Here is an 8,581-nt window from a genome sequence, read left to right on the forward strand (position 1 = left end):
GGCGGAGGCCTCGGGGACCTGGGGCGTCAGGGAGTGCGCGAGGCAGGCCAGGTTGTGTGCACTGGCGGAGACAAAGAGGTGGCGGTGGAGGCCTCAGCGGAGCAGCCCTAGACGCCGAATTTTGTAGTGTGAGTCCTGTCACCACCATCTCCTACCGCGGCACGAGGGCGGCTGGTCTCGCGGCGGCAGCGGCGGACACGGAAGTGGCGGCAGCACGTGGTTCCCAGAGTGCCCTGCGGTTGTTGGGTTCCAATTCCGTGGGGACGGACAAAGGCAGCTGTGAGCGCCGGGCAACGCCCAGTCGGGTGGTGCGCTCGCCACTGCCCTCGATCTGGGCCTTGAAAACTGGGACTAACTTGTCTCCGTGAGGAGGAGACCACGGGCACTGAGGCCCACTGAGGGCCTGAGAGGCTGAGGCCGCTCTCTGAGGGCAAGGGGGCGGGGCGTGGCCCGCCTGAGTTGATTGGGTGGGTCAATTCTGTGGCGACTTAGTGGGCCACTGTGAGGTAATTTGACTCACTACCCTGAGGAGATTGGGGCGCACAGCAAGCTAGGTTTGATCTGGGCTTTGAAAACGGAAATCGGTCTTCAGCGCTTAGGAAATCTTTCAGTTGGCAGGTGGTGAAGCCGGAACTAACGCCATATGCACTCGAGCAACATCGTGGTCGCCAGTTTGGGGCTTATTTAAGGATCCTGGGATCACTGATGGCGAAGATATGTGTGGCTGTCCAGTTTTATGACTGAAGTTGCTAGACTTCCGGATTGTGGTTAAAGAACTGGAGACATCACCACACTCATGGCTTTCACGAATTACAGCAGTCTGAATCGAGCTCAACTAACCTTTGAATGCCTACATACAAATTCAGCCACTCATGAATCCTTGTTTGGTGCTCTTGCTGAACTAGTTGATAATGCAAGAGATGCTGATGCCACGAGAATTGATATTTATACAGAAAGGCGAGAGGACCTTCGAGGAGGATTTATGCTTTGTTTTTTGGATGATGGAACAGGAATAGATCCAAGTGATGCTGCCAGCGTGATCCAGTTTGGGAAGTCGGCCAAGCGAACACCTGAGTCCACCCAGATTGGGCAGTACGGGAATAGGTTAAAGTCGGGCTCGATGCGCATCGGGAAGGATTTTATCCTCTTCACCAAGAAGGAAGACACCATGACCTGCCTCTTCCTGTCACGCACCTTTCATGAGGAGGAGGGCATTGATGAGGTGATATTCCCATTGCCCAATTGGGATGCTCGAAACCGGGAACCTGTCACAGACAACGTGGAGAAGTTTGCCATTGAGACAGAACTCATCTACAAATATTCTCCCTTCCGCAATGAAGAGGAGGTGATGGCTCAGTTCATGAAGATTCCTGGGGACAGTGGAACGCTGGTAATCATCTTCAACCTCAAACTCATGGATAACGGAGAGCCAGAGCTGGACATAATCTCAAATCCAAGGGATATCCAGATGGCAGAGACTTCCCCGGAGGGCACCAAGCCAGAGCGCCGCTCCTTCCATGCCTATGCTGCCCTGCTCTACATTGATCCCCGGATGCAGATCTTCATCCATGGGCACAAGGTGCAGACCAAGAGGCTCTCCTGCTGCCTGTACAAGCCCAGGATGTACAAGTACACATCAAGCAGGTTCAAGACCCGCGCAGAGCAGGAGGTGAAGAAGGCTGAGCACGTGGTGAGGATTGCTGAAAAGAAGGCCCGGAAGGCAGAAAGCAAAGCTCGGACGTTGGAAGTGCGCCTGGGCGGAGATCTCACACGGGACTCCACGGTGATGTTGCGACAGGTCCAGAACACAGCCATTACTCTGCGCAGGGAAGCCGACGTCAAGAAGCGGATCAAGAAGGCTAAGCAGCGAGCACTTAAAGAACCTAAGGAACTGAACTTTGTTTTCGGGATCAACATCGAACACCGGGACCTGGATAGAATGTTCATCTACAACTTTAGCCGCCTGATCAAGATGGCTTGTAGTGGGGTTGTTGGGGTCGTCCATGTGCCCTACCTGGTCCTGGAGCCCACACACAACAAGCAGGACTTTGCGGACGCCAAGGAGTACCGGCACCTGCTGCGGGCCATGGGGGAGCAGCTGGTACAGTACTGGAAGGACATCGCCATTGCCCAGCGGGGAATCATCAAGTTCTGGGATGAGTTTGGCTACCTCTCTGCCAACTGGAACCAGCCCCCATCCAGTGAGCTGCGCTGCAAGCGGCGGCGATCCATGGAGATCCCAACCACCATCCAGTGTAATCTGTGTCTGAAGTGTCGGACACTTCCCTTTCAGCTGAATTCTGTGGAGAGGGATTACCCTGACACTTGGGTTTGCTCCATGAACCCTGATCCTGAGCAGGACCGGTGCGAGGCCTCTGAGCAGAAGCAGAAGCTCCCCCTGGGGGCTCTGAGAAAGGACCCGAAGATGCAGGAGGAGCGGCAGAAGCAGCTGACGCAGAAAATCTGCCAGCAGCAGGAGAAGCTGGAGGCCCTGCAGAAAACCACACCCATTCGCTCCCAGGCTGACCTGAAGAAACTGCCCTTGGAAGTGACCACCAGACCTCCCTCTGAGGAACCTGCACGTAGACCTCAGTGTCCTTGGTTGCCTCCTTTACCTGCTGTGATGAAGAATGCCCCGAGCAGACCCCCTTCCCTTCAAGCTCCCAGACGAGCCAGCCGGCCCAGAAAGCCTCCTGTCATCAGTAGCACCCCAAAGCCTGCTGCCCCGGCCGCCCGGGAGGAGGCCAGCACTTCCCGGCTACTCCAGCCTCCCGAGGCACCCCGGAAGCCTGCCAACACTCTGGTCAGGCCTGCATCCCGGCCCAGCCCACCGGTGCAGCCACCGTTACCATCTCCCCAGCACAACTCCAGGAGCCCTCGGGAGGTCCCTTCCCCCCGAGCCCTGAAGACTCCAGTGGTCAAGAAGCCAGAGCTGCCCGCTAAACTCTCCCCGCAGCCCACTCCTGGTCGAAAGCGGAGCCTCAGGGTCTCTGATGAGGAAGAAACAGAGGAAGAGGCTGAGAAGAGGAAGGAGAGGTCCAAGAGGGGCAAGTTTGCTGTGAAGGAGGAAAAGGACTTGAATGAGCTCTCAGACAGTTCTGAGGAAGAGGACTCGGCTGACCTCAAGATCGCTCAGAAAGATAAAGGGCTGCACGTGGAGGTGCATGTGAATAGGGAGTGGTACACAGGCCGTGTCACAGCTGTGGAGGTGGGCAAGAATGTGGTGCGGTGTAAGGTGAAATTTGACTATGTGCCCACGGACACACCACCAAGAGACCGCTGGGTGGAGAGAGGCAGCGAGGACGTGCAGTTGATGAAGCCCCTGTCCCCAGAGTGTCAGAGCCCGGACACACGTCAGGAGGGCCGGGAAGAGGTGGTGGTGGCGGCGGCCCCAGCAGGGGATTCGGTAGCCCGGCAAGCTGTAGCCACGGCAGAGCCCTCCACCTCGGACTGCATCCCCATCAAACCTGACGCCACCGCCCCCAGCACCAGCCACGAGACCGTTGACCTCCTCGTCCAGATTCTTCGGAATTGTTTACAGTACTTCCTGCCTCCAAGTTTCCCCATCTCTAAGAAGGAGCTGAGTGCTATGAATTCAGATGAGCTGATATCGTTTCCTCTGAAAGAGTACTTCAAGCAATATGAAGTCGGGCTGCAGAACCTGTGCCATTCCTACCAGAGCCGCGCCGACTCGCGGGCCAAGGCCTCTGAGGCGAGCCTGCGCACCTCCGAGAGAAAGCTGCGTGAGACGGAGGAGAAGCTGCAGAAGCTGAGGACCAACATCGTGGCACTCCTGCAAAAGGACATAGACATTAACACAGGCGACGAGCTGGATGCCTACATCGAGGACCTGATCACCAAGGGGGACTAGGCCCGGAGCCAGAGGTCAGCTCCCTTGCCCCTTAAGGCAGAGCTCCTGAGGGTGGCGTTTCATTTATGGGTTGCTGGACTTACCTTGGTTTGACTCATGGGATATTTGTGCCTTGGGTGGGACAGAGACTCTGATTCTTTGAATCTTCCACCCTAAATTTATAAATATTTATTATTTGAAAGAACCAAAAAATAAAAAATTTTAAAAATAAAGCAATTATACTCCAATAAAAAAAATTAATATCTCTAAATCAGGAAGGGACACACATTTTCCAGTGCCCCAGTACATACAGCCTTGATAAAGAACCTCTCTATGTGCAATTCTGTGCTACCTACACACCCTTCTTATCTGTGGTTTAGTCTCTTGAGGTGACATTTCTCCCAGGAGGAAGTGTTCTGTGAGTGCTCATTGTTCCAGTGCTCAAGGCATATAAACGTCATAGAGGAAATTATTAATTTGGCATGCTGGTCCATTTGTCAAACTCCTGGCAGTTCAGGCATGGAGCCAGCCCTGTGACCAGTTCCACCTGGGTGAACTCAGAGAATCAAGTTTTCAGGCCTAAAAATGTGCTGCTCTGACCATACAATAGCTTCTGCCATTTCATCCCCCTCCTTACCTCTCTGCTTAGACACATACAATTAAAAATCAAAACGCCTCCGCCCAGTGCTCTGATAGAGGTCTCCAGATGTAAGAGAATTTCAGAAAAAGAAAAAAGTGACACCCCAAGATGACTGAAAAAGAACTTCTGAACCTCCTTTCCATCTGCAAAATAAAGGTGTCTAACTGCATCCTCTTGGATTGGTTAATCAAGCATTTCTGAGCATCTGCTGTCTGTGAAGTATTATGACAGGTGCTTTGAACAGGACTTCATAGAGCAATGATGCGGGGAGTTCAAAGGCACTAAGAGTCAGTAGTTTTGACTGTGTGACATCTTTTGTATTCACTGCCTAACAGTCGCAGTAATTAGTAGAGAGAACTTTGGAGTTTACAGTGCATTTGATTCAAAAGTCAAAGTGACTCCCATGAAAACAAAGCAGTTCACATGACAAGATGCTCAACATCACTAATTATCATAGAAATGCAAATCAAAACACAAGGAGATATCACCTCACACCTGTCAGAATGCCTGACTTCAAGAAGACAAGAGATAAATTGTTGGTGAGGATGTAGAGAAAAGGAAGTCCTCCTGCACCACATCTTTTGTACTCACTGACTCACAGCAATAATTAGTAGAGAGAACTTTAGAGTTTACAATGCATAGTAAAGTTTACAATGATAGTAAATTGGTGCAGACATTACAGTAAATGATATGGAGGTTCCTCAAAAATTTAGAAATAGAACTGCCATATGATCCAGCAATTTCCCTGCTGGGTATTTACCCAAAGAAAGCAAAAACACAAATTCAAAAAGATATATGTACTCCAATGTTCATTGCAGCATTATTTACAATAGCCAAGAAGCAGAAGCAACTTAAGTGTCCATCAATAGACTGATGGATAAGAAGATGTAGCATATATCTTCTTTATCCAAATTTATCCTTCTTTATCCAACTTTATCCTTCTTAAAGGCATTGAGTCTTAGTTACAACTGGTGGGCTTAGTTGCCCCATGTCATGTGGTAGCTTAGTTCCCAGACAAGGGATTGAATTGGCATCCTCTGCATTAGAAGGCAGATTCTTAACCACTGGACCACCAAGGAAGTCCCTAGTATATACATTCAAATGGAATATTACTCAACCATTTAAAAATCTTCCCATTGCTAACAACATACATGGTTCTAGAGGGTATTATGCTAAGTGAAATAAGTCAGAGAAAACAATGCATGATCTCACTTATATATGGGACCTAAAAAATAAACCAAAAATAGACTCATAGGTACAGAGATAAATGGGTGGTTGCCAGAGGGAGGGGGTTGGGGTTGGTGAAATATATGCAGGAAATTAAGAGGTATGAACATCTAGCTGTATAATAAATAAGTCACAGGTATACAACATACAGCATAAGACATGTGGTCAATAATATTGAAATAACTTTGTATGGTTTACACCATGATCTATCATGATCTATACCATCATCTACACCATGATCATGAACTACCATGATCATTTCATAATTATGTAAATGTCAAATCATTATGTCATACACCTGAAACTAACATAATACTGTATGTCAATTCTATTTCAATTAAAATTAAAGAACAAATCTGAAACAGATCAGCCCTAACAGCCCAAAACCCAGTCTCACATAGAATAGGATGATGTGGTCATTCTCATCCGCCAAAAGAAAATTCAGTCCTATCTGAAGAAGGACCACTTCACCAAGAGTCTCTACATTTTTATACACAATATCTGATATTCAATCAAAAATGTACTTGTATGCCAGAAAAGGGGGAAAAGTGAACAAAAGCCAAGAGGGGGAAGAAAATGACATAAGTGAATCTCCAGATTATCCACATATTTAGGTTATCAGGCGTAGGCTTGATAATCATCAAGATTAAAGTTATCTTTTCTATGGAGTTTAAGCAAGCTCCAGAAGTTGGTGATGGACAGGGAAGCCTGGCATGCTGCAGTCCATGGGGCTGCAAAGAGTCGGAAATGACTGAATGACTGAACTGAACTGATTCTAGGGAGTAAATGGAAAGGTAGAAGAGATTACCAGAAAATTGAAATCCCCTTCTAAAACCATCAAACAGCAATTCTAGAAATTTTCCAAATAGTTAAATAAAAGTAAGAATACAGTAAGTGGCTTTAATAGCAGATTATAAACAGCTAAAGTGCATATTTGTGCCTCAGAGTCACTAAAAATATTCAAATTAAACACACATTAAAAAAATGATGGTGGCAAATATAGAAAAAATCATAAGAGGCATTTGGGACATATTAAAGACATCTAATATATTGTGTAACCAAATCCAAGAAATGAGAAGAGGGAGAGAAAAGGCAAAACAAATATTTGAAGAGGTATTTTCAGTTCCTAAAACTATTGGAAGATACCAAGTTGCAGAATAAAGCAATATCTAAGCATATTGTAGTAAAACTGTTAAAAATCAAAGGAAAAGAAAAAAAGTCTTAAAAGCATCCAGATAAAGAAGATGCCTTACATTCAAAGGAATAGCAATGTTTGCTAACTGACTTTTCAACAGAAATTATAGATGCAGTCAATGCAATAAAATTTCTAAAGTGCTAAAATAAAATAACAACTAACCAAAATTCTCATATGCAATTCCCTTCCTCTCCAAATAATAATAATAATAATAATAATAATTCTTCATAAATGAAGGCAAATGACCAAATGGCATTTATGCCAGGAATTAGCTGATTTCATCATAAGAATTATATTAACATAGTCCAAGAAATTAAAAGATCAAAGGATAAATGTAATTATCTCCAGAGATGCTGAAAGGTATCAAAATTCAATATGCATTTCCAACTTAACCATTTAAGAAAATAAGAACTGCTGAATACTTTCTTAACAACATCTTCCTTAGTGGGAAGACACTAGGGACTTAATCACCAAGATCAAGATCAAGGAAAATATGTCCACTATCTCTTCTGCTTTCAACATTATGCTGGAAGTAATAGCCAATGTAATTTGATAAGAAAAATCAACTAAAGCTATGCAAAGATATAAAGAATAAATTGCCTCTATTTTCAAGTAATATAAGCTAATTAAAAAAAACAACTCAAGAACAAGATGGCAGAGGAATAGATGGACATGGAGTACATCTCTCTCCATGGATACATCAGGAATACACCTTCAGAAACAGAAGTGCGTGCAGAATACCAGCTGAGAGTGGACAGGAGTACCTGACTAGAGGGAAAGAATATATAGAACCATGCAAAACTTGGTGGGATGAAGGAACAAGGGGAAAAACAGGAGTGGTAGTAGGACTGGACCTGCCGTGGGCCAGTGGGGGAAATGAAGCAGGGGTCCAATCTCCACATCGGGGCAATTGTCTGAGTCAGAGGAGAAACATTTAAGGCTGAGAGTGAAACAGCTGATCTGTGGCAGCCTAAATGGAATGAGAATCAGTCTTTGCCGCAGCCATACATACCCAGGACAGGGATGCAGGTCCCCTGGAAGGCGCAGTGGCTGGAAGCTGGAGTTTGGGGATTGTGGCGTGATCCCAGAGCAAGCGCTGCGTTAACTGTGGAGAGATGGATCGAGGGGAGGTGAGGGAGGAGATTGTGGTGGGCAATGCCTGTGGAGGAAAGCTGGGCAGCCATGGAAGCAAGGCAATACTGCTGGCTCACGCATAGAGGGTGGCGCCCTCAGCATAGCCTCTCTCCCCCAGACAAGCGAGCATCCGCAGCTGAACAATAGAGAGGCTGGCCCATCAAATGCCTGTCACTGAACTACAGAGCAGGACCCCACCCAGGTGCCCCTTTAAGTGCCTGATGTGGGAACTACAGAGCAGGACCCCACCCAGGGGGGCCCCTCTATGTACCTGACTCACTGAACAACAGAGAAGGGCCCCAGGCAAGGGAGTCCTCTATGTGCCTGAATGGGCGGAGCTATGGAAAAACTGGCCAAAGAGGCCTTCTGATCTCCAGCTACAAGAGGCTGGAAAAAAGACTCTGGTAGGGCCATAACTCCTGTGGCGGAGGCAGTCTGAGTCCATGCACACTTGGCGCCACCAGGGTCCCCGCAAGCCAAGCAGCTGTGACACATTCATGCTCAACACTCACGGGGGCAGAGCTGTCACAGGCAA

General features: G+C 47.5%; 1 pseudogene; it reads left to right on the forward strand.

Annotated features, from left to right (window-relative positions):
* Positions 1 to 254: 254 nt before the first annotated feature.
* LOC110125906 (ATPase MORC2 pseudogene) lies at positions 255 to 4,632 on the forward strand (annotated as a pseudogene).
* The last annotated feature ends 3,949 nt before the right edge of the window (positions 4,633 to 8,581 follow it).

Source organism: Odocoileus virginianus, chromosome 15, assembly GCF_023699985.2.
Source record: "Odocoileus virginianus isolate 20LAN1187 ecotype Illinois chromosome 15, Ovbor_1.2, whole genome shotgun sequence".
Taxonomy (NCBI): Eukaryota; Metazoa; Chordata; class Mammalia; order Artiodactyla; family Cervidae; genus Odocoileus; species Odocoileus virginianus.